This window comes from Nycticebus coucang, chromosome 4 (assembly GCF_027406575.1).
Source record: "Nycticebus coucang isolate mNycCou1 chromosome 4, mNycCou1.pri, whole genome shotgun sequence".
Taxonomy (NCBI): Eukaryota; Metazoa; Chordata; class Mammalia; order Primates; family Lorisidae; genus Nycticebus; species Nycticebus coucang.
This window is the reverse complement of record NC_069783.1, coordinates 99287511-99301653: the sequence shown is the minus strand read 5'-3', so window position 1 is coordinate 99301653 and position 14143 is coordinate 99287511. Positions and strand designations below refer to the sequence as shown.

The following is a 14143-nucleotide window of genomic DNA, read 5'->3' as shown; positions in this document are numbered from 1 at the left end:
AAGACATGATGGTTGACATTATGAACTTCCATTTCTAGAACAAAAAATGGGCACCCTTTGCTACCAGTTGATGGCTTGAAGGATCAAGTGAGAGAATGTGAATCCCAATGTTTTCTAAGCCACAAGGCACTGTGTTTGGGGGACAGATGTTACCTGTAAAAACATTAGAAGAAATATTATTATCCTATTTGCTATGAGAGAAAATGAGATGTAGATAGCATGTACAAGGTCAAATAATAAGAAGTAGAAGGACTGAGAGCTGAGCCTCCTAGTTGTAATTCTGTGCTCTTTACAGTAGACCCTGAGCTTCTTTATGGGTCTCTCCATAGTTTCAGAAATGCTCAGTCCTTTCATTCATTGGTGGATTCATTCACAATGCAACATTATTTAAGAGTTTAGTATGAGCTGGAAAAAGAGCTGAATTTTCCCCAGGAGCGGGTTGGCTATATAAAGATGAGTTAGAATTCTCTTCAAATAATTTTGTTCCTGGAATTTTGTGGCTGGAATCTTTCAAAAGTAAATAGAGTCTACTCCAGATTTTCCCTGTGCTGCCCAAAGAGTAGACTTGGAGTAGAGAAAGAGAGAACAGGTGAGTGGGGAGAGGGAGAGCAATGCTGTCATTCTATAAAATGTTGCAGAACGTTTATGTTGTGTGTATGTGCATATACATAGATGCAAGCAAAGACAAAGAGAAATACTAAAATGTTAATAGCAGGTTGTGCTAGAAGCTAAAAGATGATCTACGTTAGGGAGACTTGAAAATTAAGATATTGTACATAACGTCCAAGGGAATCTATACCAGAGGAATTATCAAATATAAATTGTCTGGCTAAATGGTGCTTATATTATATAGGGGTTTGCCAGATGCAGACTTATTTTACCATGCTGTTACACACAATTATTAATTCATATTATATTTATTCAATGAGATGTCTTGTGATTTTTTTTTTAGATGATGATGATCAAATGTACCTGGAGGAAGCTGCTTTCACCAAAATGTTGAATTTGCCTTATCACGGTAAGAGAAGTGAAGTTCTTGAAAGTTTCTGTTTTTGTTGTCTGCCCCTTTAACAGGGACATTTGCCAATATTTTCCTCATATTCAATGTTACTGACTACTTGGTCTCTCTAGATTTATCTGTGAACCTAAGAGTCATAAGATTCTCTGAAACAAAGATGCCAGTGAAGTTGCCTGATGAAAAAGCCAAGCTTCTATTATCTTCCATTGGACAGTTGTCACCTGCAAAGACCTCTGAGAGGTACAGTAGAAAGTTATGCACTATTCCACCTGTTTCCCCCCCAAAAAGGCAGTCACAGCCCTACTGATTGAATCTGGAGGTGATGATATCTAATCCAGCCATTCATCTGTGACAGGTGTGTCACTTCTCAGATATCCCTGGGGCCCAGGACACTGCTGTTTTAAGAAATGTAATTTGTTTCAGCACTCAAAAGGCATATTCCTAGCAGGACCTAGTACAGCTACAGATAACATGTCCTTCTCATCTGTTAGGAGTTTGTAAACATTAACTACATTTATTTAACTTTCTTTTCAGTGAATTTTCTTGCACTTGCTGTGGAACACTCTTCTTTTTCTATTCATTTCATGAGTCTTCTACTGAAACATTATCACCATATTGGAAATGTTTTGTAGAGGAGGAATGCATCTTAAAACACAGTGGAACATCCCACTGCAATAGTGGCCTTCATTCCCTCAGTGTGGAAGCCTATTTTTTAATGATTGAACGATACTCTGGAAGAAAGTTAAACATCTTTGAAGACTGTAGAAACTGTTACTGTATTGCTATTAATACTGTTACCACCATTACTCTGGGCACTGTCCTTAGTGGTTTACACATGGCTACTTAGGGTTCCCCAAGAAAGTAGAGCTTGAGGAAGAACTCATGTGCTGCTTCTTTAGTGGCGAGTTCAAGCTCGGAGTTGTAGAAGTTTGAGAGAAGGACAGTGTGGCTGAAATGAAAGGAGCAAATATGAGGGTGTGTTACTGATACAGCCACAGGCTGGCATGAAGTGTAACTGATTTTTCAGTCATCTGGGACTCTGGGAGGCAACATACCGGCCCCCAACGAAATGTTCACATCCCGATTGCTGGAATCTGTGACTGTTACCTTCTATGGCAAAGACTTTGCTCATGTCGTTAAGGATCTTGAGATGTGAGGTTACCCTGGATTTTCTGGAAGAATGTTAAATCCCATCACAAGTCTCCATATTGGAGGCAAAGACAGATTGGACACATAGAAGAGGTAAGGGCAGTGTGACTCAGGAGACAGAGATAGGAGTGATGTGGTCACAAGCCATGGAATGTCACAGCCACCAGGAGCTGAAAGAGGCTAGGAGGAATTCTCCCCCAGACTCCCTGAAGGGAGCACAGCCCCCACCAGCACCTTGATGTGAGCCCAGTGGCTTCCAGAATCATGAGATAATAAATTTTTGTTGTTTTAACCCATGAAGTAGGTGGTGATTTGTTACAGCAGCAATAGGAAACAGATACTGAGACCATCCTTCTAAAGCACAAGCTACGAAGTCTCAGGACAGACTGATTGGCTGGAGGGAGAGGGAGGAAGGGGAAAGAATTCATTTACGGTGACAGCCTCTGATTGGTAAATGGTTTTCCATTTACCAGTGGTCATCCTTCTGCTCACCTCTGGGTTGAGCATGATTGTATGCTGAGTTTCTCTGGGATGTCCCATGCGCTAGGGGGAACAGAGAAACTTCAGGGTGGAGAGGCCCATTGGATTTTGACCTGTGATGTCAGTTGCGAGGCAGGTGGGGTGAACAAATGGCCCATGGCTCCAAGCAGGTAGTGTAGATGGAGGGTCTGAAAGAATGATCTCCTTCATCTGCACCATAACCCACAATGCCACAAGGATGTAACATCTCCAATCAGTGCTCGGCCTCCAGTCTCCAGTCCTGCTAGCTTGTGGCACTTCATTGTCCAGTTCAGTAACTGGAGTCTCTCTTCCTTTACTGGAGTCAAAACCTGTCTTCTTGTAGCCCTTGGTGATTGGCTGAAGGCTTGATGCACATAAAATAACGATCCTCTCTCCATATATTCAAAGATAATTTTTATCCTTCCCCCCAGCCCCCAATCAGGTGAAACACGCTCTGTATCTTCAATGTAGCTTTATGGAGGAATTTTCTTTTTGAGGCCTGTAGTGGCTCATGGAATGCACCTGAACTTTAGGTATGGACTGCTCAAGTACACAGGACTTAGGCTTCACTTATGTAGCCAGAGATCCATTTTATTTGATTGTTTGCAAGCACATCATTTTTACATAGGGCAGCTGTTTTTTTTTTTTTTTTTAAGAGACAGAGTCTTCACTTTGGCAACCTCCAGCTTTTGGGCTTAGGAGATTCTCTTGCCTCAACCTCCTGAGCAGCTGGGACCACAGGCGCCGCCACAATGAGCAAGCACATCATTTTTAGTTGTACTACACTTAGTGTTGATTAAAAAGCTCTCTCCTTACCTGTGACTATATGAAGAGCCCAAAAGGCTCAATCTATTTGCAAATGGCACCATTTCAGATAAGAGATCAAAATGCCACCATACATCAGGGCAAACACATACCCACAGTTTTATGCTGCATTGAGGTCAGTAGGTGATTCTGGCAGGTTGGTACCAGTCAGCCACGCCAGGTTAGGGACTGTTCTCAGCCAACCCATGCTACTGCTAACCCCCCATCCTCACTCCCAACAATCCCCCCTCCCCAACTCTGGAGCACCTCTGGATCTGGAATATTACCCCTCATGTATCTAGCAGCCAGCATGGCTTTGGATTCCATTCCTGGTCCAGTCCAAGTCCCCACTGTCTTATATGAGACGAGCTATTCCAACAGACTGGAAAAGCCCATGTGGGCAAGAACTGTGTGTACATCCGCCACCTCCCATCTTCACAGCAACCCTGCAAGGTGGGTGTACCATCTTCATTTTACAAATAAGGAAACTGGGGCTTAGTTTAAAGGAATTTCCCTAGGGACATAGAGTAGCTGACCTCGGTTTCATACTCAGCAGGTGAAATTTTGTTTCACCAGATGGTAGCCAAAAGGGATGTGAAGGGAGGGGTCCTCAGATCTTGGTAGGTGGCCTGATGCTGGAGCTGGCCTCTCTGAGCCCCTACAGGAGCTGGGGGCACACCATTGGTACTGGATGGCTGACTCGCTATGGTCCTCCCTCGGCAACTTGGCCTTCTGGAGTCATGCATGTTAGGGGAGCCTCAGGCTCTGCATTCTGCCCCAGCTCTGCCAGTCCCAAATGTGGGAGCTTCATTGGCTCAACATCTATTTACCAAGGACGTTTTCGTCTCTTTGGCCAAGCTGGGGTTGGGCTAGAGAAGCAGAGGCCCTTGGTGTAGGTTATGCAGCCCCGAGGGAGTGGCAGGGCTACTAGAGCCAGGTCTCCACATCTTGTTCTCAGAGTGTGAGGCGTCGGGTGGATTCAAAGCAGCATGTGAGCGTCCCCTGGACTGTCAACCCAGACTGAGGTGTTCCTGAATCCGTGAAGAGGGATGATCCTGAACGGAGCATTACCCGGCTCTGTGCCCCTCAGTGTTTCTTTTCACCTTCACCTCATTCAAGGCCCTGCTTAGCACCCACTTGCTGTTTCAGGGGAGGCCAGTGACAGTGGAAGATGACCTTCCTGGTCGTGATAGATTCTTTAGATTGTCCCCTTGATTCTTTCTTCGGTCTCCTTCTGACTGGCATTTACTTGCTGTGGAGGCTGGAAAGCTAAAATCTCCCCTTCTAGACTCCCCTACAAACTGGGCTGTCAGATGCCTCCAGTGCTGCCCCTTGAGACCCAGGCCACATTTTGCTGCGGCTGCTTCTGCAGTTCTGGTCCTCCTTGCCCAGGAGGCTTACAGCACTCGGGGCACCGCTGCTGTTGCAGAACAGAGACCTGGGTGTAAGAGAGAAAGAGCCTGGCTCCCTCCTCTCTCTCTCTCTCTCCCCATCTCTCCCTGCCCCCCTTTCCTCTATCTCCCTTTTCTCCCTTCTCTCTTCTTTTCTCTCCTCCTTGGTGCTGCTCTGTAGCATCCTTCCCTCACCAGTAAAAACCTTTCCTACAAAAAAAAAAGAAAGAAAGAAAGAAAGAAAGAGCCTGGTTCCTTGATTGCACCTGCAAGCACTGCACCAGATGTTTTTGTGATGTCCCATAATGAATGTCTATTGGTCAAGCCTCTGTTGTCAGCTTTTTGTTATATTCATCTTCATACAAGCCTTACCCAATTATTTGTTTTGTTTTTCAACAGCCCCAGCCCTAAGGGGAACAGAAAGGTGGGAGGGCCCAGCGGGAGACGTGGGAGAACACTCAGGAGCAATAGGCAAGTCTGTGGGGAAGTCATTGGTTGTGGGGTGCAGGCTAGAGAGGAGTCCTGCCCCTGCCCTCCGGACACAGTCAAGGGACCAGGTAAGTGGAATAAGGGTGTGACCAGGGAGGTTTGGGTGAACTGATGTCTGAGGACCAGGTATAGGGAGGGACTCAGTGACATGTCAGAGGTTGCCTGAATGGACACATCACATCACTGACTTACGTCTCCCTGGTACCAAGACTTAGAACTAAAGAACCCCCAGATTTAGCCATGACCTAAGGGAAATTGAGACCCTGGGATTGAGTCTTTGCCACCCTTGAAGAATGAGGCTTCAACATAGAAATTAAATTAAAATGCAGCCAGTAGACTGTCTAATACACACCCTCATAAGAGAAAAACTCAGATCAATTCAAGGTAGGGGGCTGGGGAACGAGGGTGCAAAGAGAGGGGAGGAGGGGGATGGGTTGTTACCGTATGTGGTAAACCTCTTGGGGGCAGAACACAATTATAAGAGGGACTTTACCTAACAAACGCAATCAGTGTAACCTAATTCTTTGTACCCTCAATTAATCCCAAACGATAATAAAAAAAAATTAAAGAAAAGTAATTAAATTAAAAAATTATATTTGTTGTATACTAAAGTTGTGGACATAGATTCACACCAGGCACTATTAAGTTAGGTAGAGTATATTGAAATACTCTTGAAAGATTAAGATGGACAGGTTCACACTGGGGTACTGAGGGTCTGCTCGCCATCCCGGTGTGGAGCTGAGACCACTGGGGCTGCGTGGTGGGGGCCGAGCTGCTGGAGTTGGCAGTTTTGGGGTCTCAGGATTCCCTCTGCTCCTGACCCCTGTTTTCTCCAGCAGTCTAGGAAGCATGGGTCAGTCGCAGGGCTGGCTCCGCTCTGCAGGTGGATTCAGAGTGATGGTTCAGGAAGAGGGTCAGGGAGAGGCTGATTGTCCCTCTGTGGCACTCACGTAAAAGTTACTGAACACTGCTGAGCTGCAGGGGGAGCACTGGGCAAACCGGTTTTCATTTTAGAGAGGATTATAATTAAGCCAAATCATTGCCTGCCGCCTTTTCAGCCCATCACTCTTCCGATTTTCCATTCAATTAAATTCAGTTCCTCTGAGCAGCTATGTAGTTGTTACCTGGTGCTTGCAGAGCAGCCTGGCATTGCATCCCTCTCCAGCTCCTGGGAACCATGTGGTCCTGGGCGGGTCACTTCCTGTTTCTTTGCATGGTCTGTCACATGGGGGAATGCCAGGACCTACCTTACAGGGCTGTAGGAGGAGCAAAACCTTGGGATAGGACTGGCTCACAGCTGGCAGTCTCAGGCCACACAGAGCTCTGGCACCATCGAGGTCCTTCACGGAATAGCAGGCAGTCAACAGCACAAGGACAGTCCTTAATTTCGAGGCACTAATCTGACATGCAACAAGGACATGTTATAACTTTCTTTCCTGATGATCTTGTAATTGAGTAGCCTCCCCTTTTGCATTTGGTTTGAGAGAAGGCTGGTTGCTTTAATTCTCTCCCCCGACAGTTCCTGACCGTGTGGTTTCTCATCACTCATCCTCGCTCCACCCTAGAAGGGGCTTCCGAAGATTGGTGAGTTGTGCTGTAGGGCTGACCTCCCCATCAGGAAGTCAAGGAAAGTTGACATAAACTTTTGAAAATAAAATTCTAAATTGCATCGATTATTTCCTTTGCTCAGGTTGAGCCCTCCATGATGGTGACGATCACAGCAGTAGATGCTGCTCCAGCCCCACCCTCGGAAAGGAGTCTCCATGACAGTTGGTTTCACTCTGTTGCTCCGAAGAGATGTATTCTGATGATCGCCTTCCCTTCATTCATTATGCTACAATCATATTGCTAGGGGACAGAGATGAATGCTGTGTACTTATCTGATTAAACTGCCTGTTGTTTTAAATCTATTTTCACGGAGACTTTTTTCCTCTGGTAGACATTCAATGACACAACACATTAAAAATTATATCTGTATCAATGGTTTCCACCGTTGTATTTATGTGGTGCATGCATGTGTGTGTGTGTGTGCATGTGCTCTTTCATGCACTGCTCCCTGGTCTCTTGTTATGATCAATACATACCCGTATTCAATAATTATGAAGCAATTATGGCTCTTAAAAAAGCAAAGTTGTATATATGTTTTATTGACCAGTAAAAAAAAAAAAAGGCAGAGTTATGCCAAGCAGCAGATATAGAAATTACATGAAAATGAAAAAGTACAAGCTTTCCACCTTAAGGAAGGACTCTTCATTGTCATGGGCAATTCAGCAGGCCTCCCTTCCAGGCCATTTTCCTCATATTTCTGCTTTTGCTTTTTAGCTGGGCCTGGGGAATGGGACTACAAATGTCTCAGTCCTTGTCCGCTGCCATCGTTAGAACCTTCATTAATCTTTGAGTTCTTTGGCTCTACTTTGCCCAAAGAATAATGCCTCCCCCAGAATTACACAAAAATCAATGGCAAAGTTAATTGAAATCTGGATCTCTTAATATTTTTCTCTTTCTTAAGCAATTGCTTTGTTTCTGAAAAGTGAGGTTTAACGCAAAGGACAGCTTTAATTGAGGGTGAGTGAATTGATAAGAGAGAGAAAGGAGAGGTAGATAATTTTCCAAGTGACTGAAAGATAGTGTTTACATTTAGGATTTCATTTCCTTTCAAGTTTGACATCAGGGCTTAAGGAATGTTGAGTAGATGGGAAGAATGACCAGGGCATTTCCACAGTATAGCCTGATGCTCTCTTGTCTCTTAAAAGGGCTGAAAAGGCTTTGAAGGAGATGGACCTTGCCCCCTTCCTCTCCGAGAGTGTGAGAGAGCAAGAGTGAGAGAGAGACAGAAGAGGGAAAAAGCTGGAGAAAAAACTGGCCGCTGAAAAGGTGGGCAGCTTCTTGATTGAAATAACCCCATACCTGTTTTGGTGATTGAGGTATTCACATCATAGGTACATGGGCCTTTAATTTGCATTAATACTAACAATATGTTTTCCATTCAGAGAAGTTTATAGCATGCAAAGTAAACTATATTTCACTGCATTCTTATATTAACTTGCTGAGGCAACTAGGATATTTTTTTTTAATGTATACTTTGCAGAGGAAGAAACTGAGGCTCCCAACCAGTGATAAAGTGGGCGAAGTGGTGTGCACGGGTCTCTGGGCTTTCACGGGAAGAGAAAAGGGATTGAAAGGGATTAAAAGTCCTGGACTTTACCTTGGTAGGAGCTCCTGACAAGATGTGGGCAAGGCTCACCTTCTGCTAGGTGGGACCCACCCAGAGTCCCCAGAACCTAGTCTCCTGGCTAAGTGCCAGCCTGGCCCCCGGGTCTTGCAGTCCCAACTCTTGTTGGTATCTGCAGCTTCCAAAATATTCAGACAAAGGGCTCTGAAAGGCATCTGGTCAAGCTTTGCAAGAAGAGAAAACTTACCCTCTGATTCCCGAAGCCCTGAAGTCAGGGATTTGATTACGCTTATCATGATCTCAGCTTCCACCGCTCCAAATGTGATTAGTTTTGTAATTAGTTAATGTCATTACCTGTCATCAAATCCAGACAACGTTGGACTCTGAAACGTCCCGTGGCAGAAAAATTCCACAAACCTGACATCTTTCCACTATTGAACACAGTTTCTTTAATAATCCTGGCGACTGTCCCTCACTTTTAGACCACAGTTCCGAAAAGTTGGGAGAAGGATGTGTTTCTTGTATTTTTTTGAAAAGGCGATTTAAAATACTTCAGTCTCAAAACGTCTCTTCACTCCAAGCAAAGCATAAATATAATCTTTTCAGCAAATTTTGTGCCCCACTCTATTTTCCTTCTTACATATCTTGGCTATATTGCTTTGGGCAGAATGGCCAAAATAAGAACCGGTTTACCATAGGGAAACACTGTATTAAGGAGTATTGTTATGTTATAAAAAAATGCTGCTTGTCTCTTATTACTTAGTTTTTGTCGAATACTGGGCAAACGGTTTTCTTCTTTGCTCCTATTCAATCTCTCAATGCATAGTCTTCACATGCCTAGTGAGTGTGTGTGGGTACTCAGGACACAGCAGGGGCAAGACCAGCTCAGTTGCTGTCCTCTGAGAGCTTCTGTTCTAATGGGCTGAGGTAGAGGAAAGGAGATAAATATTTAAATTGAAGTGCACACGTGGCCTCGACATTTTTCCATTTGTTTCTGCAGACCACTTCTCTACTCTACTCCACCGTTTTCTAGGGAACCCCAGATGAGTTAGATGAGTCATTAAGATGACATCGGTGGCTTCCTGTCCTCAACATCCAGCTGGGTCAGGAGCTGGACACTGAAGAGCAGGGCAGTGAACTCAGGGTACCAAAGACTCACCCCTCCCTGAGGCCTGAGGGCGACACAATTGCCTCCTCATTGAGAAAAATCAACCCTCCCCAATGCCACCATTTAGAGTGGCCACTGCTCCCACCATTCTGGTTTGCTGACCCCTGACGATTCCTCTGTAAACTGATCCTTCATCAGTTTTTCCCCAATCAATTGTTTGATGGGCCATGTATTTCCTACGTGGACCCCTGGCTGCCACAGTAGGTTAGAGGTGATAAACGGTATGTACATCCTAGGCTCAGTGCCTGTAGCTCAGTGGGTAGGGTGCCAGCCACATACATTGGGGCTGGCAGGTTGGAACCTAGCCAGGGCCAGCTAAACAGTAATGACAACTACAACCAAAAAATAGCCGGGCGTTGTGGCGGGTGCCTGTAGTCCTAGCAACTGGGGAGGCTGAGGCAAGAGAATCGCTTAAGCCCAAGAGTTTGAGGTTGCTGTAAGCTATGATGCCATGGCACTCCACTGAGGGTGACAGAGTAAGACTCTGTCTCAAAAAAAAAGAACAAAAAGAAAAATGTACTTTCTTCCTTCTGCTCCCCAGTCCATCAGCACAATTGCCTGTTGTTACCTCCATGGTTTTGGACTAAATGTCATTTGGTGCAGGCTGAGTCACTTACTGGTGGATAAGCTGCCTGATTCATTGTTGGACGTCATAAAACAAGGGGACCTTTACTGCATGCTTGCTGAAGGCAGGGGCCATGTTCTGCTGATCCGTAGCCGGGTCAGCAGGCTTCTGCCACAATCTTCAGGACAGGGCTGTGCTCCCTAAGACCCACCACTTCCTGCCCTGCCTTCTGCCCTTGCCAGCCGAGTGGGCCCCTGTGCTTGGGGCCTGCTTGTATCTTCCCATTTCCCCACGTGCTTTTATTCTGCTGTGAGTAATCACCCAGCTCAAGTGTCCTCTTCTCTGAAGGTTTTGCTGGTTTCATCATTTCAAGTGTGTGTGTGTGTGTGTGTGTGTGTGTTGGGGCCGGGGGAAGGGGGGGAGGCTTTCCTCTTTAGCTCTGGGAGACCCACATTTGTATCTTGCCAAGCTGTCTCTGTTGACAGGTGCCTTTTTGTTTTCTAAAGAACTTTTGTAGATTCTTGGACTCTTTTGCCTGCTCAGTTCACATTGGCCTGAACTGTTGGGGTAAGCCAAACCAAGTATTTTCCTTGTCTGCATTTAAGCTTATTGCTTAGTCTTGGGAAGTGAATTTGGGCTCAGAGCTCTGCAGCTCATGGCATCTCCTCTTTTTGAAAATAGGTTCTAAAAATTCAGATGGTCTGGAGCATGCCCCATGCTTGGGGGTGGCGGATATACTTATCAGTTTCCTTCTGGAAGCTCCAGATGGATGCCATCCGGTCAGGGAGCTTTGCTCCTCTGCTCAAGTTTTTTAGGTTACTCCAAAACTTCCCCCCTAGAGACTTCAGTGTGTGTTAAGGCCACACTAGGATTTCCTGTGCAAAAAGCCCTTGAAATGTGAAATTCCCCACTTCTCTTGATGATAAAAGTGATGCAGAAGGAAAAAAAAATAACAGTTTCATTACCTGATGGTACTTATTAGTTGGCCCCCTTCAGAAGCAGAACTGAGAGGTTTCATGTGGATTTGGGTCATACTCAGGGGGATTTGTTGACATGCCACTGAGTGGACGCCATCCACGTGCACATTGTTTTCATCTGTGATAGATAAAATAAGGATAGTAGTCTTCACTTAAAAATGCACTTAGGATCATTTGCTATAAGTTTAAGTTGAAAACTCAATTTACAGCAGTCTATTAAAAAAAAAAAAAAGAAAACACACCAGTCTGGCTAAAAAATATCCTCAGGAAACCAGCCTGGAAGAACAGAGGGTGGAACATGAATGAGCTATTTAGCTGTTCTTGGAAAATGGCATAATTCTCAGAGGAATGAAAGGCCAAGCATTCCCCAGATTTTTGTCAGACACATGTGCCGGTCCACAAAGTGCTGGAACCCCAAACAGACAACTTGGACGAATTTCAATTTTCAGTAATTCAGGTGTTTGTGGCATAGAATAAACACCACCCAGAAGGCAGTATCATGAGTTACCAGAAGTTCCAGTGTGTAATATAATTTTAGGCAACACTTTCAAATTCTACATAGGGATAGTAAGTTAGTCATTCAGTTCACAGAAGCAGAATATTTTACTATTTAAAAAAGCAATCCTGAATCAAGTGATGTTTGGGACTCATCTGCGGAATGGACTTGTTTCTTTGGGATCATGTATGCCCAATTTTAATCTGTGGTTGTTTGCAAATTAATGACTCAAGCAAGTATTTGTTGAGTGGACATGATACAGCCCCCATTGTGTTAAACGTTAGGGGCCATCAGAGCCCCCCAAGATGGTTCCAGCTGCTTTCAGAAAGCTTGCAGTCTCACTAATGAGATGAATACTTATGGAACAATCAGGGGATAGCACGAGACATTAAATAAACTGAACAACTGTGGGACAGACTAGAGAAGGGGGAGGCAGGGAGCACTGGACTATTTCAGAGAAGACCTTGCGCAACAGGGGAATTTAATTTTAATTCTGGAGGAATTTGGTTGGGTTGAGAAAGAGAAATGGTTTAGAATGCTGGAAATTGGCAAAAGAAAGCCACTAATTGAAAGAAAAATAAATTAAATACCTATCTGTCAGATAATTTCTTTTTAAAAAACTAAGAACTTTACATGCGTTAGTGAATGTAACTTTAATAACCACGTGAAAAAAATATTTTAGCTCCCATTTTGGAAGTGAGCAAACTGAGTAATCTGCTGAAGATCACCCGGCAGGAAGCCACTAAGCTGGGATTGTCTTGGGGACATGGCAGAGGTCTACCTGTCTACTTTCTTCACGGCAAATGTCTTTCTAACATGAGTAATGAACTGAGTGGGAGAATTCAGGTGCTAAAACAAAATGTATCTGGATATTTTCTAAGCCTCAGAACCAAGAGAGGAAGGGAAGGCTGAGCATGTTGGAGTCTCGGTGTTCAAGGTGGCTGCAGTGATCCCCCAGCTCCCATGAGCTCTGCGGCACGGTGGAGGGATGCTGGGTGGGAGGTCTTCCGTGTCCAGTTAAGGAGAGTCGGTGCACAGACTCCACTCCCTCTAGCAGGCAAGTCACAGAATGTTTTGTACTCAGAGAGGAGTCTAGGAATGTATGGCAGATGCTGAGTGTTCCCCAAATCCATGTTTCCTTTCTTCCTAGGTGTAAAGCCAGTCAGCCAGAAGACTATGCTTTCCAAACTCCCTCATAGCCTGTGAGATTAGGCTAGTGCCTGTGGAACATCTATAGACTGAACAAAAACTTGAAGCTGGGGTTGAGATGCCTGATTTGGAGAAGGCCTACTTTAGATGGCCTGGTTGGGGGAATCCTCTGTGAGGAGGTGGTGTTGGAACAGAGCTCTAACAGAAGAGAAGAAGCCAGGCATCCGTGAAGTAAGAACTGAACACTCCAAGCAGGAAGGAGCATATGCAAAGGCCTCAGGGCAAGGAAGAGGTTCTTGGCCGGGAACTGAACACAAGGATGGAGCAGGGAGAGAGACAGAAGAGATTATAATGGCAACATGGATGGGAACCAGGCCTGGGTTTTACTCTCTGTACCCCAGAGAGCTGTTGAAGGGTTTTCTGCCAGGGATGGGTGTGGAGGGTGGGATAATTCACTTGGTTATTATTTTAAGATAACTTCCACTGTTTGGTGGAGAAAGCCCTGTGAAAAGGAAAAGATTTCTATAGTTGCCACAGGCCACGGTGGTCCTGGCAGCAGAAATTGGACTAGGTTTTAAGAAAAATTACGGAAGAACTTCTCTAATCACAGAATTAACACTTGAATGCTATTTAATTTTTTTTTTATTTAAAAACTAAGTATAACCCAGTTCTTCTTAAGAGTTAAGTTGGAAGAAGGGTTTCTTATGCGATCCAAATGCCAAACAGGCTGGGAATTGCTGGTTTAGAGGTTAGTGGTGCCATCATCTTGTCAACATTTGTAGTTTTTGGTTGTGGGTGAGGCTGTTGAAAGGAGGGTTTCCCCAGAGGCACTATTCATGGGCCTTGTACGAATTGTTGCCATGAGGCTTTCAAGAGCTTCTGAGGGGCCTGGCCTTTGGAATTTCTATTCTTTCTTTAGAGGTAGTAAAGAAAGAAATGAAAATATTTTAATTTTAAATCAAATATTTAAATATAATTTGAATATCTTTAATTATAATGTAAATACACACTTAAATTAAATATAGTTAAATTAAATACTTTAGTCATGAAGTAGACCTTCCCAGATCATTAAGGCTATCATTTTTATCCAGCAAGCCAGGTCTATGTTTAAGAACCACTATTCCAATAAAAAAAAAAAAAAAAAAAAAAAAAAAGAACCACTATTCCTTCAAATGTTAATTTCTAACAAGGATTTTGCCCCTTCAAGAGCAATAGCCTGACTTTTTTTTGACTTAACTATCAACAAAGAAAGAAGAGACACAGC

General features: G+C 44.3%; 1 long non-coding RNA gene across 1 annotated transcript; it reads left to right on the top strand.

Moving 5' to 3' along the window:
* Window positions 1-447: 447 nt before the first annotated feature.
* LOC128584143 (uncharacterized) lies at window positions 448-7236 on the top strand. Its single transcript, XR_008379637.1, has 4 exons — window positions 448-589; window positions 953-1018; window positions 1132-1258; window positions 7043-7236. It is a non-coding gene; the product is annotated as an uncharacterized LOC128584143 (long non-coding RNA).
* Window positions 7237-14143: the final 6907 nt, after the last annotated feature.